The sequence below is a fragment of the Ochlerotatus camptorhynchus genome, unplaced genomic scaffold, assembly GCF_037179485.1.
Source record: "Ochlerotatus camptorhynchus isolate MF236.1 unplaced genomic scaffold, CSIRO-AGI_Acam_v1.1 ptg000530l, whole genome shotgun sequence".
NCBI classification, from domain to species: domain Eukaryota; kingdom Metazoa; phylum Arthropoda; class Insecta; order Diptera; family Culicidae; genus Ochlerotatus; species Ochlerotatus camptorhynchus.
In genome coordinates, this window is record NW_027041014.1 from 3,397,371 (window position 1) to 3,415,313 (window position 17,943).

Here is a 17,943-nt window from a genome sequence, read left to right on the forward strand (position 1 = left end):
ATTAACTCTCACCCCAGCAGGCCTGGGTTCAATACCAGTCGGCGCCGCCGGGATGTTTTGAGGCATGGGAAGTAAAGCCGTTGGTCCCCGGTTCATGAGTTGATGGGTCGATAGGTAGGGTCCAGGTGTGGGAGCTGCCTTCCTGGCACGTCGGTAGCATTGGTGCTCAGCACGGAAAACAAGATCGACGGAAAAAACAAACCAAAGAAAAAAAAAAAATTGCGGTGCTTTTCTTTATGAATGACATTATTTCTCATCGCATAGAATCTGCAGCTATACTCTTTCAACTAAATTTTTATGAGACCCCTTGTAACGGTTCAACCATGCAGTCTTCCCGTTTTTTTAAAGTAAAGGTGGCTTAAGCGCCACTCCCGAAGGAGACCACCTACCAAGGATAGGGTTGCCCGACTGTATGTGACCTTTCAGGGGAAGGCTCTTATTTTCCTAAATTTTGGGCGGGAAGAAAGTTGGCTGACTGAAATGGTTCGAGTGCAAGAACATGCAACTATCCCAAAACAACCAAAGAAATTCCACGAAAATCATCCAAAATTCGAAGTTTCTCGAGAAGAATGTAGTAATATGCGGAAGGTAATGGCAGAGTTGGCATTCACAATATCTCAAGCAATACCTCAAGCAAACATTCGTTGAACAAAATAGAAAGGAGACAGGCGTCCAAGGATCCAAACCCTTTTGTATTTCCACCTCCCTTAAACAAATTGCAGCCAAGAACGAATCGTACTCCACAAATTCCAATCCAGCGTACGCATTTGGTGCCTCGATTGGGACCAAAACCAGCGAGCCGTCAAACCAAGAAGCAGCCTAAAATCAAACCGTTGAACATCTACCAAGGTAACGAGTACGATACGAGCAGCAAAGAGGGACCCGATAGACGACGGCAAGCATGTGTACCAAGAAACAGGCACCCAGAAGCTGACGATCCAAGATCACAACGAAATCGTGGAAGAGGTGGACTCTGAACACCGGAAATCAGCGAGCAAGATGAATCTTCGGAACCTATCTATGAAAACACTAGACATGGAAATAAGCTCAGACATCCACGCGCACGGCAAGGTCACCTGTGTAGACATGGTCATCAAAATCGCGTTGAAAAATGGAAGTTGCGGTTTTCAGGTGATCAGAGATCGATGCCCGTAGAAACTTTTTTGTACAAAGCAAAAAAAAAATTTAGCCGATCGAGAAGATGTTCCAAGGAAAATCCTACTGCGGGATATTCACATGCTGCTAGACGGTCCAACATCTGACTGGTTTTTTACGTTAGTCGATGAATTGTAAACATAGGACCAGTTTTAAACATCGATCACGTATATATTTGGTAACCCAAACATGGACCAGAGGACTCGATCGAGAATCCAGGAACGAAAGCAGCAACGAGGACAACCGTTCATCGCGTTTTTCTCAGAGATTGAGAAATTGGACCGCTTTTTGTCACATCCACTTTCAAAACGCCGTAAATTTGAAGTGATTTAGGACAATATGCGCCAATACTAACGTTCCAAAATCTCTTTGGTTGAGGTTAAAGACCTCAGTCACTTGATCATCGCATTGATGCGGCCGACCCTCAACTACAACTACAAGAGAACTCAAAAATTATTCTATGAAAACACATGCACAGCAAAAAAATAATTTTGATATCACGTCAAAGTGGATGCACTACAATCATGTCGAAAATATGGTGTAATATTACTTGCTAAAAAGGACAAAATTATCATTAATACAATGCATGAACTGACATTACGCTGCTTTTACTGCATTTGTTTATTTATGTGGTCATAAAAATTACATGAAATTTTCGACATGATTGTAGTGCATCCACTTTGATGTGATATCAAAATTATTTTTTTGCTGTGTGCCGAACAAATTACGCAAAAAAATAGCCCAATCAATCGAATGATGCACCTGTATAAAATAAATTGCAAAGAAATTGACATCAACGTGTCCAAAAACCAAATAAAAACTCGACTAAAAGGAAATAGAAAAAATGCATTGCATGTAAGTAACACATTGTAGACATTTTATGTAGTCTACTTTGCTTCACAAAATAATGAAATAAATAAATAAATTTCATTTTCTTCAGCATCATTATTCAAAAACTTGAACAAGTTCCTAGAAGTCATCCATACATCACTTTATTGTAGGAGTTGTCAGTTTTTCATTATATTTGTTTGAAAAAAATCGGCAAACTAAGTTCAGACAATCAAGCGGATTTCATTTGATAAACCACGGATTTCTTGTAACCACCCTGGAAATGGCCATCCGTGAAGGCAATCGGAGGCTAAAGATTGTACATTGGCAATCCAAACACATAAAGCAACCAACGATACAGACAATACGGTTGCTATGACTGCCATGACAAACTTGCTCTGTAAAATAGCTCGATCGGAGTGGTAGAAGGATAATGATATATTGCTTGCCTGCTTTGTTGCAATATACACGGATGAGGACATAGCTTGACTGAAATCGAGAAAAGACATAGCGAAAAAAAAAATCCCATTAACAAACGTGTATCATCTTCGGCTTTACTTCGTGAAGCAGCTTTCCAACAATTTGCTCGTTTTCTTCTACCGCCCCGAGTGAGCTGTGCCACACGGGCTGATTGTCATAAAAAAGGAAGAATATTATATCATTATTGCTTTCCAGTTCTGACATAGCGTTATCATTCGGTTCGCTGATCGCTTGTCATTTTGTCATTTGGAGTTATTTTTGATTCCTTGTGCATTGGTTAAAATTTATTATATTTTGAGTAAAAGTAGTTTAGAGTGAAATGTTTACATGTGCAAAATCTCGTCACAATCTCTCAAGTAGTTATCGAGATGGTTTCCAAGCAAGAAGTGCTTCGACAAAAAATTATGGGAGCAGTCTTGGAAAATCCAGGCCAGTCCCACAGGTGGATCCCGAAACCCGGTGTGTCCCGTGTGGTAAAATCGTTTAAGGTGACCCAGGCAACCCAGCGGCGAGATGGCAGCGGAAGAAAAGCGAAGACGACCGACCCCGTGAACGCAAGTAAGGTGAGGGATTACTTCAAACGCAATCCGAACCTTTCGATTCGTGGAAAAAAAGGTCAATTTTTCTGTCTGGTTCGTCCAGTACACAATGAAGCGGGCCGGACTTCTTGTCTTCAAGGTGATACGGTGGCCAAATCCCACACCAAGAAGCTGTACCGCGAGTGGTTGGTGCAGCCGAAATGCATCGTAATGGACCACGAGAGTACATTAAAGCGGACGCCAAGTAGCTCCCATAACGACCGGCACCATCAACGACCAAATATATCAAGAAGAATGCATCTAGAAGCGGCTGCTGGACAGCTCGGTCCCACGAAGATGACACTCTGTTTTGGCCAGATCTGGCATCGTGTCATTACGCGAAACTGGTGATGGAGTGGTACGAAGCCAACGATGTTCTTTTTGTGCCGAAGGAGGCAAATCCACCAAACTCGCCAGAACGTCGCCCAATAGAAAAATTCTGGGCGATTATGAACGGCAAGCTCCGGAAAACACGGAAGGTCTTCAAAAACGAGAAGTATTTGAAGATAGAGTGGATGACAGTGTGTAAAAAATACCCAAAAAAACAATTAGTACTGGTTAAGGGCTGAATAAGTCATTTTTGAGTTGAAGAAGCATATTTTTGCCTGAATAAGCTCTTATTCGCCTTCCAATGTTTTTTTGGGGATGGCGCAAGTGTTGCACAGGATTTGATGGGTTGCGTTAAGTCCAAGGTGCGGGAGGTTGAATAACCCAACTTTGCAAAAACATAGCTAATATGTGTTTATTTATTACCTGAGAGTTTCAACAATATCCAACTTAAAATGAATTTTTGGTGGTCATATTTGTCTGTTCCATTTTTTTTTTTTCGACTACAGTCGTTAAATGACAGACTGCCTACAGTAGGAAGATGCATACAATATTTATATTTTTCAATCATCAGTTGCGTAGCCAAGCAAGGCTAAAGAATTAACACATCCTAAAAGTGCAGCATTTCCCCAGCTTCACCAGTTATTTAATATGAGCTCATTCTTGCCGGAAATATGCGAGCCTCATTCAGACTAAATGCATTCATTCTAAAAATATTCAACTTGTTCGTACATTCCTCTCAATGCAGAATGGGCACTCTTCTCTGGAGCTATCATCTATTCAACAAATATTCCAACAATTCTTCCCTTTTCGAGCTGCATTGCCCTGCCGACAACAATAACGGCTACCTACGATGACGACGTATGCTAGAGGAAGGCCTTTCCGAGTGGCACACATGGTGTGTCCATCTCTCCTCTCATCCCTCTCCCCATCGCTCAACTTCAATGCCGGTCGTTCGGGCAGAGAGCTTGAAAAGCTTTTTCGCAAGAATCACATCCTAAACAGTGGACAGATCCGGGGGAAAAAAAACAAGTAAAATGAAAATATGCCTTCACTCTCTGTGTCCTACGCTTCAGACACGCACATGCCGGCATATCCAACTTTATATGCTTATTTTACGATCTAATGTAGATTTATTCTCCACCCCAGCAGTAAAAAAAAACTTGCTCCAAATGAGTGCTTTTTCTCGTCCATCTGGGTTTCCAGTGTGTTTGTTCTTTTCCTTCCGGAATTTCTTCTTCTTTTTTTGCCAACCAGAGATTGGGGTTTATTTCCTCAACTTTGATTGGGGAGGGTTTTGGAAACAGATCTAGGAAAATGATGGGACGTAAATTTTCGCTTATTGCGCTACGCTTATCCTCTCGGAATCCGGATGATAACATTCATAGCACCCGGCCTGGCTGAGGCTTGAGGCAGACGGCCTTGAGGAGGGATGATTGTTTCTTTTTGTGTTTTGTTTTTTTTTTTCATTGATGGCTGGTTCTAACGGTAGAGCCCTCGGGGCACGGTGACCCACCTTGATTGGGTCGAGGGCTGGTTTTTTGATCTACTCAAGCTGTAATTTGTTTCCGGCGTTCAGATCTTTTTACAAAGTTGGATTTTTCCTCTGATTGATGAATTTATACGTTCCAATTGGAATTTTACTCGTTTTTTTTATGTTTCCGTTGGTATACATTGGTATACATATTCGTCCTCCTATACAAGGGCCCCTGGCTAGGAAAGTAAGAATAATCGGCAACAATATTTGCCGTTATCTGAAATTTGATATCAACAGACATCAATTTCAAGCATTGGCTTGTTGTTGAATGGCCGAGAAATTATACTTAGGGGACGTCCATTAATTATGTCACACATTTAGGGGGGAGGAGGGGTTTTAAAAACTGTGACGAGCCATACAAAAAAAAAATTAAGGTTCATACAAAAAATGTGACAAAGGGGGGAGGGGGGGGGGGGTTTAAAATGGGCCAAATTTGCGTGACATAATTAATGGACCATCCCTTAGGAGAATTTCAGGGAGACGAAAGCTTGACGTAGGACCGCTAGTGGCCGGAACAAATACATATGTTGAGCCTTTAGTTCTTTTGATTGATCGATAATCAATATATTATCATAACTCCTTCCGTTTTTAAATTGGTGGCCCTGAAAACAACCGTTTGTTGTTTTTTTCCTGGTGTCCATCGAAAGGGTTGTTGGAGTTGGAGGTTACGGAACGAATAGGTACTAATCGCTGTTGCCTTTTGGTGCACTTTTTATGTTGGCGCTATTTGTTGATATAGAAATTTATGACGTTTATCGTACGCACACTACGCCACGCATACGTATACGCAAAATGTTTTCATCAAGAAAAAAAAACTTCATACCGGAAAATTTTCCTGATGAAAACAAATCACTGACACAATCACACTTCAGCGATCTCCATTGCTGTTGTTTTTGCTTCAGTGCATGGAGAACTAACACTAAATGCATAAACGTGCTACACCGAGGCAAAAGAACGTAAGAATTCCATAAGAACCACTTATGAATTTTAGCCACAAGATCATAGATTTGCCTTATGAAAAATAATGCCGACAAAAAATAATTAAACGGAGCAAACTGGAACCGAACCATGGACGTTGAGATTACGAGACCTGTGCCTGGACAACTTGTCTGTCAACGCGTGGATAAGAGCTACCTTATGTTCGACAAAAATCTTTCATAAGTGGCACTTATGAAATTCATATGGGATGGTCCATTAATTATGTCACGCAAATTTAGCCTATTTTCAACCTCCCTCCCCCCTTTGTCACATTTTTTGTATGAACCTTAATTTTTTTTTGTATGGCTCGTCACAGTTTTCAAACCCCCCCCCCCACCCCCTCCCCTATCTGTCGCCTACGCGTAGTTACGCTCAGCTAAGTTTATTTACCTTTTCGTTCCTCTGTTTTCGATAGGAAATATCCATCTAATTAAAAACGATCATTTCAAAACTTCGATATTTGCATCGATAATGTATTGGAGCGGGGCTTATCATGTGTGAAAGTTGCTTAGGAATGCTTGTGTTCTTGAAATGAGCTATTGTAGCTGCGGTAGAGCTGTCACTTTCCAACTCCCGGGTTCAAGCTTCTTGCATTCATAAGAAATTATTGCAGGCAGTTTTTCTCCATAAGACAGTGGGAGTTAGGCCAAGGACGAATCTTCATTCAAATCTACGATTCCACGTAGTATTAATAACCTTTTACACATAAGAACCTCCTATCCATCAGAATCAGTGATGGAAAAGTTCGCGAAAACTCACTATGACTCACGAACTTTTCCCTTGGTGAACTTCATGAAATATCGCGAACTTTTCCAACACTGATCAGAATGAACTGTGCATATATTTAGGATCAACTAACATTTTCAGGCGCAAAATCGCAACAGGATCGAGCTGATAACGTTTCTTTATTCAAAAATCTGAAGACTGTTTTGAATAATATGTGTAGGTAATGGGCACCAACAACGGACAGATAAACTACTTACAGCTTCTATTCATTAAATGCTTGATATAATGATTGCCAGCAACGCCGGTTGGGCGTATCATATGGCTTACCCTCCCTACTAACAAAAACTCACCCTTCCCGTGACACTTATGAGGGGTCGTAGAGTTCTCTGCATCTCTCTTAAGTAAGTGTCGGACTAACATTTCTCCCCTTTCCCCACCAGATGCAAGAACGTGGCCATGAAAGCTCTGGTCTGTTGGAGGGAGACACATCCTTTTTCTAAGAGGTAGTAATGAATCACAAATTAGTATCTAACAGATGAAGGTGGGTCTCCTTCTTATCAAAAGTTTGGAGCTCGTACCACCTACGACATTGTGCAACCTGGTTTATGCTATGCTATGCTGTTCTAACCACCATCTAGAGATCATAAAAGAAATTCTATAGCGTAGAAATATAGTGGCCATGAAAAAGGCCTTTTGGGATCCACGCAATTTACATGCTGGTACTTTCAGGATGGCGTGCTTACACCATTTCACAGCGGTTGAAATTTTACAGGTGACCAATGTTGTAGTCAGCCTAAGGGAACGGCTGCAGTGGAACGTCCGAAAGATGGTGAAGCTACTCAGAGAACCTCCAATGTCCAAGTCCTTCAGGGTTCTACCATTTTGGATCAAAGCGAACAAACTGGTGTACTTGGGTATCTCCAGAGACAGCGTGCTCAGTTGGCTTTCCTGGCAGCAGCTGTGTAACGTTCGAAGGATGTCGTTGCCGTTGATAATGCTTCTCATTCTGTCTGGGTCCACTTTCTGGGTCTTTCAAATTAGTTGTGACGGCTGTCCTAATGCTAATGAAATTTCAACTGATCAGATTTACTGAATTACAGTCTGTTTTATACTTGCAGAATAGCTAATTAGGCCTTTTGGAGTATATTTCGTCAGAGCGTTCCCAGTTGCACTTATATGACAGCATTCACACCAGACCAAGACGTGCTACGATCAGCATTAAATTAGATTGTTGTGAAAGAACAACTAGCGCTACTTGACTCTTGCACATCAGTGCAAGTCGATGACGACCGAATGACGGCGGCCTAGTCATGCTGTCTATGAAATGATGAGCGGTCAACCGAGAATGCATGTGAGCATGCTCAATGTGTCGTGTGTTCGATTTGCGCTCTGTCGTTACATCCGTGTTTGGGATTTTTCGTTACATGTCTGAATTTTGTTTTTTTTTTAATGTGACCCCCGGTATACAAATTAAAGACGTAGTCCTACGTCAAAAGATATTCCAGAAAAATTAATAATTTATTTAGAGCTCTACACAAGGTAAGCCCAGGGAATATCACATGAGGGGCATATAAATTACATGATAAGGTCTGTATTAATCCAGACACCTTCAATTCGATGAAAGCCAGAAGGTTTTCAGGACATTCGAAAAAAACTTCCAGTAGAAGATAGAAAATAAAGTCCGACAGCAGAACCCATAATTTCTGTATGTTTGTGGTTTGTTTCAATGTTATACAATTCAGTTTTTTTAAAGAAATAAATCAACTTTTTTATCAAAATAAGACTGCTGAGTCTTTAAACTTCATCCAACATCAACAGTTAGATAGTTTCCGAACAATTCTGAGCACAAATATCAAAATAAAATTCTTCCATAAATATTATGTTTTATCACTGGGTACGATTTATACGGTCTTCACTATACATGCTGTTTTGACATTTCTTTGTATTGGTTGTGCATCGTTTTCAGTCGATACGAGTCGAATGTTGATTTGTTTTGATTTTTCCGTTCGATCGTAAGTATTTGAGTATTTTTTCTTAAGATTACTCCCATAAACAGAAAATTTCAATTGAACAGGAAAGAAAATGGATAGCGATGATTCTCCTGAACAAGCTGTGGGCGATACGGATGACCCAGAAGCCGATCCAGAAGTTGAGATGTTGATTACGATGCGCCGGATGGATGGAACAATCAAGCTACGCTGGATCCGCTCAATGACACTAGTGATGATACTGTCGAGGACAGTGCCAGTCGGAATGTGGAAAGGGACGGAAAATTCTTTCAACGAGACGAGCGAATTGGATCAATCAGAGGAGCATATGTTTGCCTGCACTCTACTGGTCTATACGCGTCAGTTCAAAGGCCAATCTTCTGGATCCTTTGTGGCACGGTGGCAGATTTCGGCCAACACAACAGAAAGTTTGATCCATAGAGTATGGGGTTTAGCCAAGATGCACTTGATTAGGGAGGTAATTTTCGACCGAATGCTGATGGAACAACAAATCCAGCGTGGGGAGTGAATGAAGTACCCACTGAAAAGGAGTTCGAAAAATTCGTTCTGTTCCAGTCGAGCCGTAGGCATTATCCATTGGATAAGCTTAAAGAAAGCAGCAGCCTGTTGCAGAGTTCGAGAGATAAGGATATCTCGCTACTCCTGCATATGTACTCTTGATCGATTAGCAACCGTACTATTTGGAACTCTGTGAAAGAGAGCTTGATCGATCCATCTGAACGGGACCACTCAGGTGCTGCTACAACACAGGCTGTTGTCGAGTTGGCAAATGAACTGAGAACAGCACACGGAAATCATCTCGAGACACATAGGATGGCATGGTCGTTCTGGTCGAATTCGGTTTTGAATTCTCCAGCTCATCTCAGAGAATCCCTTAAAGACCATCCTCCACAGCATCTTGCACACCTGTTCCGGGCGAAAGAAGGACCTCATGTGAATGCTATTCGCAGAGAGCTTACGGTGGTGCGTACTCTGAATCATAGTTACCATGAAGAAGTAGTTGGTCTACGCCAAGTTTTCAATGTGATTGAGTCGAACATGGAGAGCTTGACTGCATCAATGAAAACATTCAAGATTCGCCTTGAGGCCTTGGAGTTGAGGGACAAAGTAAGCGAATCGATGATCAGTGCTATGGAAACATCGGTTAGGGTACAGGAAGATCAATTGGGGAAACAATTGAAAGAACGAGTAACAGACGTTGAGGATATGGACCACATGTAAATGGTGGTTCTCTTATGTTTTTTTAAAAGATTGTTTAGTCGACTTACAAGTCACATGTTTAGTTTTTATGTTTTATGATGCAAATAAAATGACCACATGATTTTAATACTTTCATTATTGTTTTTGCTTATTGTCTTCAAATCCCAGGTCAATTATGTCTTCCGGAGAGGCAGCAGTGGGATCAAATTTCCCTCCACAAATTTATCCACATTTTCGAAACAATCGATCCATTTTGTACGATTGAAAGGATAACATAATTTCGGCTGCTTCATATCACGAGTAGGGTTTTTGATCTAATTCCCGTAATACTAAGCACAATCCGCGCTTTACCTCTTTTTTTTGAACGGGTTTGAACAAAAGATGGAAAATTTATGTCAAAGATGACTTCTAGAATTATTCACCTTTCCATACGTACCGTTGGATTCGATAAAGAGCCACAAATTGATGAGATATTGTTCATAATCTAATACTGCTTCTTGATTCTAAATTCGTCCTACGAGTTTCAATTCCGTCCTAACGCATTGGAACGCCATAAGATTTTCTTCGTCCTACGGATAAACGTAGAAAAAGGGGATTCGCTAGGAGCGCTTCTTTTGTTTTGAGAACAATGAGCGTAAATATTCATACAATGCACTCTAATAGGATTTATGTTGTAGCTAATGAACTAAAGCATCTGAAGAAACCTATTATTGATTTGTGCATGGTGACATCATTGATATTATTGATCTTTTCTGATCGATAGACTTAAAATGGGCGATTACGACGTAGTAGGGCTCTACCCTATCCGTCGAAACTCCTGACAACTGTGTAGCAGAATTAGCACGACAACGACTAGGATTCACTGATTTGAAAATCGTGAAGCTAGTTCCTAGAGGAAAAGATGTGCGATATTTGAACTTTGTGTTGAACAAAGTCGTACAGTTGAAGCAGAAAGCAATGTTGGATTCCACTTGGCGCAGTATCACCCAAGACAGGACCCACCATTCCGAACATTCCGAGCAACGCAGAGACGACTATCGTTGTGGATCAAGCCAGAATATCTCGAACCGTCCCGTATGCTCGAATGGAACCGATCTGCAATACTTAACGGTGTGTTACCAAAATGTAAGAGGTATTCGCATTAAAATTAACGAGCTCTTTCTGGAATTGTTTTACTGTCTATATGATGTAATAGTACTCATAGAGACTTGGCTTTGTCCTGATATCGCTGGCTCTGAGTTCGCTGACAACTACTAGGTATTTCGTTGTGATCTCAGTGCAGCTTCTAGCCACCTTCAGCGTGGTGGTGGAGTTTTAATTGCGGGTAAAGCCAACCTCAACTGCAGTACAGCAGAGCTCATAAATTGTGGTAATATCGAGCAAGTCGCTGTTTGTGTTAAACTCTATAAGGCGATGATCTATGTTTGTGGAATCTATCTCCGTCCGAACTCACCACCGGAATGGTACTCAACGCACGCTGCAGCAGTCCATCAGATCTGTGAACGTGATTACAATCTACCGCAGCTGGTATGGTCGTATGATAAAGATGTCAATAGCATGTTTCCGTCCAACGCTTCTACTGAACAGTAAATCGCTTTGGTTGAATGTATGGTTGCCTACGGTCTGCATCAGCTCATCAGCCAGCTTCATTCGAATGGTCGTACACTTGATTTGGCGTTTGAAAACGAACCAAACCTTGTTGAGCTCATCTCGAACCTCCGTTATCGCTCCTCAGAATCGACAGCCAACATAAGCCGTTTGTTCTTCGCATCGACGCAACATGCTAGTGACTCAAACATCGTCAATGATTTTGATTTTCAACGGCGCAGCTTTCCAGAATTGAACAACGCTATCATGAACGTCGATTGGATTGAAATGTTACGTGCAAAAAATTCGGATGAAACGGTACGTAAATTTTATGAGAAATTGTACAACATTCTGGAGGAACTTGTTCAACGTAGACGAAGTAGACCTTATTCGTTCAAGCATCTGTGGTGGACATCTGAGTTACAGCATCTCCGTAACGTCGTACGTAAAGCTCGAAAACGATATTTTAGAGCTCGGACTGCTGAGAACCGGATCAATCTATCTGCGCTCTTACCTATCCGGTTCGTCAAATAAAACGGTACTTGCTCCCATGATTTTTCCATCACGTCAGGTGTCCCACAAGGAAGCATTCTGGGACCACTGATTTTTATATTGTTCGTGAATGATTTGTGCTATCGGCTGAAATCGAGCCTACTGCTTTACGCTGATGATCTAAAAATATACAAAGTGATATCATCGCATCTGGACTGCTGTGCTCTTCAGGCCGATGTTGACGAGCTTCTACTATGGTGCTGTGAGAATGGAACGGAACTTAACACCAAAAAGTGCAAAGTCATTTCGTTTTCTCGCCGACAATCCCGAACAGAGTTTTAATACTCCATTAGATCAGAGGCTATAGAACGTGTTCAAGCAATACGTGACCTAGGGATCGCTGTGAACAGTAAACTCCGGTTCAGAGAGCATGCCAGAAAACGGCCCTGGGATTTATTCGTCGCAATACAAGTGGCTTCACCGATGTATATGCTCTCAAGGGACTGTTCTGCTCAATTGTTCGCAGCATCATGGAATATGCTGTTAGTGTATGGTCGCCATATCATGCACAGCAGATCATCAGAATGGAAATTGAATTGAAAGTTACATTTTGTACGAAAGTTTCAATAAATGTTAGTAAATTTCAATGTTTGTAGTAAAAAAAGTATTGAGAAACTTCTGGGAAAAATTTAATGAAACTTTCTGAAAACATCGTGACATCGTTGGCAGAATATTCGAAGGCAAGTTAGAACAGTATTCCGGGAAAGTTGAAAAAGCTGACTGGAGAAGACGGAAGAATGTTTCTAGCGAAGCCATAAGAATCTTCTGAGAAAGGTTGAAATACCATTCTAGGAGTAATCAGAATCTAAATTACAGCGGATGTGAAAGAAAATTCAAGGGGAAAATTGGAAGAAACTTCCAAGGGAAAATTAAATGAATTTAAGAAAGTTAAAACATGAACATTCAAATGAAACTATTTGGTCACATAAAATAAAAATGTATTTCCTGATTCCTAGGAGCTACCGAAATGAGCCATCAGCTGTTTCTCAACTCATGGGTAGCCAAAAATGGCGAGGAAATATAAATACTGGTAGAAAGAGAATCAAGCATAAGACATTTTTAGAGATGATGGCTCGAAAACTTTGACATGGGCTGTATTGAAAATAAGTTATAAATGTTTCTTATAAATCCGTAAAAAATATTTTTAAATATAAAAAAATATAATAAGGTACCGTGCCGATTCAAATTTCGGACACTTAAACTCGAATTTCGGACACTTTTAAAAGTTGATTATCTCGGTCGAATATGATCCACATGTCTTGTAAATTTTAAATTTTTTTGACTAGTGCCCTCCACGATCATCTAACATTATTACTTTGTTTCTAACTGGATGTAATATTTAATTAAAAATGAAAGTGTCCGAAATTTGAATCGTCCGAAATTTGAATCGGAACGGTATGTCTATGATGTCAGTGCTAAGAAAATATCAAAAACTAATCTCAAAATCTCTACAAAGAACATGATCATAGTGACGCCGGTGGTGCAGTGGTAAGCGTGATTGCTTCGCACCACAAAAGGCCTGGGTTTAATCCCAGTCGGCGCCGCCGGGATTTTCTGAGGTATAAAATTTCTGATCATGCCTTCCGTTAGTCTCCGGCTAGCATTTCCCGCTCAGAATTAAATTATATTTTGGTATCTTTAAGAATCTTACTAACCCATTTGCTTAAACCAATCGTTTGCAAACATTGTACTCTACCGACAAAGGCCCTCTAATAAATTGTTCATTTACCCAATGGCTAAACGCAAAAAAGAAAAGATTCAGCACGATCTGATCCTGATTTTGAATTCACAACGCTTGTCCATCACTTTCTGCTTCATAACGATGAAGACGGTCACAAAGTCAAACAGAATAATTTCCCAATCTTGTTTGACATAGGCAGAACAAAAATCATCCGAAGGAGGTCGCCCGCGGGCGGAGGAGTTGTACCTTCAGCAGACCCGTGGCAAACGACGACGACGCTGATAATAAAACGCTTTAAAGTTTCGTCCTCTTCAGTGGCAATGTCTATTTATTTTGCCTCATTAATATGAAAAGCTTAAACAAGTTCATTTAAAATAAAATTCCCCCTCGAGAGACTCGGTTAAATGCAGCGCGAAGAAAGAGAATCGTAGCCGAGTAAAAACAGGCACTGGAGCAGTTGCGTTCCTCAAGGATTCTAAGATGTTTTTCTTCGCTCCACTTTACTATTTTATTTTTTTTTTTTTCGTTTTCCACTGAGTTGCTTCGGAATGCGATAGAATTGGACGGGAGCACGCGGGAGCAGTCGTACTTTTTGTAGCGAACGCTCCGAGGACGGTATTGCAAATACCTCCCCACTCAGCCCTGGCTCCCTTTCGGGAAAATCTGCTCGAGTGGGATCCTGGGAAATATAAAGTCCCGAAGCAAAAACCAAGAAGCAAGACAGAGCAGCTCCGCCCGATCTGCTCTGCCCTGTCACTGAATGCAAATTAGCATTCATCGCTCAAGAACTTGCCGCATTAGTCCCACACAACGGGAACGTACCTACACATAAATTGGACTGAGCAACACAGAAAGCTTTAGCTCAAGGAGATGTACTGGGTGCGATTTATGTTCACTTTTGATTTGCGTATCACTTAATTGCTTTCTGTGCGATTCAATTGGCCCTGGGGGGTAGGAAACGGAGTTGGCAGCGAGGCATGAGCATGACTCTATCCTCTTTTTTTTGTTGTATCCTGGGAATTGTGTGAATGGGTGTGCTCAGATCATTTGTTGAAGAAGATTGAAAAAAAAGATGAGATTTGCAGTGCTATTTTCACGCTCGACACCAATTGATTTCCCGTGAATAATTGAAAAAGCAAATTCTATTAATTATTCATAACCCGGGTGAAAGCGAAGGGAAGTGTCCTTAGGCATGATTTTATCAAATGGATTTGTGCTGTTTCACGAAATGCGTTTGTGCATGTTCGGTTGAATTAATTGAAAGTATTTCGATTTTTATCGTCTCTATTTCAATGGTATTCAAATGCAGTGCCTGAAGCGTTATTACTTTTACGAAAATTGTATGATACAAAATGATTTATCAGATGCGTTTGATTTGCTAAGTGATTGTATTTCCACTGGAAATTTTCCAGGCATATTGTTATTTGCTACATTTGAAATTCATTGCCCCGGGTACTATCTGCGCTGGTGCTATAGAATTATAAATTCAACAAATCTTACGATATTTCTCGGAAGGTCTGCTCCATTTCCATTTCCTAGGAATTTTGTTCATACTTCCGGGATGGTAGTGTATCGAGAGGTGCTTTAAGATTTATGCATTGCTTGCTTGGTAGGTTCGGAAAATAAATGGTGGGCAAAAGTTCAACCTTTGTTAAACAATTTAAATATTTCATAACTCCGAGCATTCGGAATTTCAATCAATTCAATAATTCGATTCACAGGAACCAGTGTTCGGAAAAAAAACTCAAAAACTCAAATCTTGTGCGTGAGTTTATTCGCCTATGAGTTTTGCAAAAATAAGGGCCTAACTATAAGGAACAACCCAAGTAACATTTTACGTTTTATGAAATACTACAAGGCTACTATAAAACAACATTCATAAAACCCTGGTCAAGACAGCTTTGTCTTTATTACATCCACCAAAACCTCATTAAGACTAGAATCTGTCTAGTTGGCCCACCCCGAAGAAGGTTTAGAAGGGCATATTTTCGAGGCACTTCAAGATTGATTTGCTGCAAAAAGGTTATGCGGCGAAAGCATTGAAAACCATTTTAAATCCTTATTAAAACTACAATAAAAGCCATTTGGCATCAAAACTTGGGCCATTTGCCTTTGACGCTTGCTAACCGCACTGAAAATAAAGCATGAATCAAGATAAAAATGTATACATAAATATCATCAGATCTTGCCAAAATCATTGTTCAAAAATAAATCTTTCAAAAATCTTCTTAAATTTCCTCATCTAATGTGAAAGAATTATCAAAACTATCACAGCTCATTTTGTGGTCTATTTTTAGGTGACAGATTAAATCTAATGTGAAATGTGCTTCGAAAGATCACAAAAAATAGGTCCGCCTTCAGAAATTGTTGGTTTCACTAATTTTTTTTTTAATTTAGAAAACAACGTATAGTTATGTTTTATATCAATCATTGCGTCCAGCCGAGATAATTTAATGATTTTTGGAATCTCTATTGCGGCTCAGTGATGAATTTATGAGATTGAAGTTATTTTCATGGAAAAACATCTTGAAAAACGAAGATAGTTAAAAATAAATGTAATAATAGCAATATGGCGGTGGCATAAAAATTGATTTTCCATAGGCTAATTGTGAAAAAGCTATTTTGCTTTCATGAAATCGCTTACAAATACAAGACATTTTAATTTGACTTTAATGAAGATAATTTGCAGACTAAATTGTATTTATCTAAGGCCATTTTGCTTGATCCTATTCCGTTTAGTTTTATGACGGCATTAATGGTGCCTGGAAAAAGTTAAACGTCAAAATTTGTTCATATTTCGATAGTTTTGTTGCACGATCATTGCACCGAGCTTCTACTCCTGCGTTGGATCAACAAGTTGCGTGGCATCCTCTATAAGGGGAACTATAATCCATTGGAAGCAGTTAATCAGGATGTGTACCGTTCCGATTCAAATTTCGGACGATTCAAATTTCGGACACTTTCATTTTTAATTAAATATTACATCCAGTTAGAAACAAAGTAATAATGTTAGATGATCGTGGAGGGCACTAGACAAAAAAATTTAAAATTTACAAGACATGTGGATCATATTCGACCGAGATAATCAACTATTAAAAGTGTCCGAAATTCGAGTTTAAGTGTCCGAAATTTGAATCGGCACGGTACCTGCATAACTTGCTCATAAGCTCAATCGTTCCCAATAAGTTTCCCTTCTGATGCGAGAAAGTTAATATGCGCTTGCTTGGATTTTTTGGAACAGTTGACCCTTTCGCCGAATGAAACCGCTGCTATGGCTCGGAAGGCAGTCAGTTTCCAGCTGACTGACAGCTTCTGAAGCTACCTGTCGGCAGTTTTCTGCAGTCCCAGTTTGGCACTGATGCATGTTATTCGAATCATCATCGAAACCAAGATCGAAACGTGATTTCTGGAGAAGGTTAGTCTGTGTTTATTCAGATCGTGACGCAAACGCCATTGACAATATTTTGGGTATTTCCATCAATTTTAGGCGTCTATTTTGAAGGCTTCTAGTGCTTCGTGAACCACATTCACTCACTCTTCTCAGTCGGCTGTTCTGTCATTGTTAACCGGTTCAGTCGGAGCTGCTGGGCCTCTCAGGAAGTTCTGGAATGGGATTCCTTTTCCTTTCCGTCGACAGCATCGCTAGAATTATTCCTCCTACTATCGCTAGTATTATTATTCGACTATCCTTTGGCATTTCCTTATGATTCTTCGTTTCAAAGCTCTAATCGATTTATTTTTTCTCTATCTATAGGCGGATCAATATTTTCAGTTTAATTTGTAAACAGTAGGGTGTTTTGTGATACACTTTATTGACACCAAAAAGCAGCAATATATGCTTTTTGCTCCCGTTTGAAACCGAACGGTTTTATAATTGCTTTTATAATGATAAAACACCTTTTGTCGTGGCATCAATAAAAAATACCGATCAGGTTTATATTTGACTAACTGAACAGTTTTAAACAGGGATAGAGTGCTGCATTAAATTCATTTTTAAAACCAGACCCGTTTTGACTTTATCGTCAGACTTTAAGAGGATTTTAAAACAGCAAAATGCTGAACTACTGATCAAGAATGTGTTGCACTTTTAAATGCTGTTTTTAAACTAAAAAGATTTCTTATTGTCATCATTAAACAACAATAAATCAGTGTGAAAGCCAAAAGTCTGCTAAATTGTTACTTGGGAACTTTGTAGTAGAGACTTTTAGATTAAAGTTTAAAGTTCAGGCTCAAAACATATCCTTCCACCTAAATATGGATTCTGGACCACTGCACTGGTGTAAATGAAAACAGACAGTCGAGAAA

General features: G+C 40.1%; 1 protein-coding gene and 1 pseudogene across 2 annotated transcripts in view; one reads left to right on the forward strand and one right to left on the reverse strand.

Annotated features, from left to right (window-relative positions):
• GluRIB (Glutamate receptor IB) overlaps nt 1-17,943 on the reverse strand; it is a 502,734-nt gene that overhangs the window by 220,600 nt on the left and 264,191 nt on the right. The gene's annotated exons all lie outside the window — the stretch shown is intronic.
• Nucleotides 8,692-9,839, forward strand: LOC135713011 (uncharacterized; annotated as a pseudogene).